We start from the raw sequence: 646 nt of genomic DNA on the forward strand, positions 1-646 counted from the left end.
CGAGGCGCCGGGACAGCAGCCCGGGGAGGGCACGAGGGGGCAAGGTCCCCGCACTTCGAGGGCAATACGCGGGGCCACGCGGCCTGTACCCGGGGGCTGCCATCCGCTTCGGGTGCCCCTCCTGAGCGGGATCCCCTGGCTGCCGCGTGGCCTGACCGCCCAATCCGGGCCCAGAACCCTAGAAGGCGCATCGGTCACTTCCGGTAAAGACCGGAAGTCCGCGAACGGCACCCGCCTCGCGCTACGACGCACTTCCGGCCTGAGGGGCCGCTGTCCTCACGGCTTCCAGTAGGGGGCGCTAGGGCCTCGGTAACAAGGCGAAGGCCGTTAGCCCTCGCGCGTTCTGAGAGTTCGCAGTCCCCACCTCTAACCCCTCTAATCAATTCCGGGTCCTTTTCGCGAACCAGTGACGCCATTTCCGGGGATGGGAAGGCTAGGAAGAGAGCGCAAGAGTAATGATTACATGTCCCGACAGGCCTCGGGAGTAGCGGCCCAGTGCCTGGTGGGAGATGTAGTTCATCGGGCACAGCAGCTGCGGCGCTCGGCCGGCGAAGGACTCGGTTTCCCAGAGGGCCGAGCACGACGCAAGATGGAGACGGCCGGGCCGCGGTAACCCGCAGGTTTGTGAGGAGGGGGCCCGGCGGCG

At 67.5% G+C, this 646-nt stretch overlaps 1 long non-coding RNA gene across 1 annotated transcript in view; it reads left to right on the forward strand.

Annotated features, from left to right (window-relative positions):
- Nucleotides 1-28: 28 nt before the first annotated feature.
- The window catches only part of LOC102753883, a 1,501-nt gene continuing 883 nt past the window's right edge, over nucleotides 29-646 (forward strand). Inside the window, exon 1 of the long non-coding RNA XR_435782.2 lies at nucleotides 29-620. This is a non-coding gene — a long non-coding RNA (uncharacterized LOC102753883). The remainder of the gene's footprint in view (nucleotides 621-646) is intronic.

This window comes from Myotis davidii, unplaced genomic scaffold (genome assembly GCF_000327345.1).
Source record: "Myotis davidii unplaced genomic scaffold, ASM32734v1 scaffold880, whole genome shotgun sequence".
Classification (NCBI taxonomy): Eukaryota; Metazoa; Chordata; class Mammalia; order Chiroptera; family Vespertilionidae; genus Myotis; species Myotis davidii.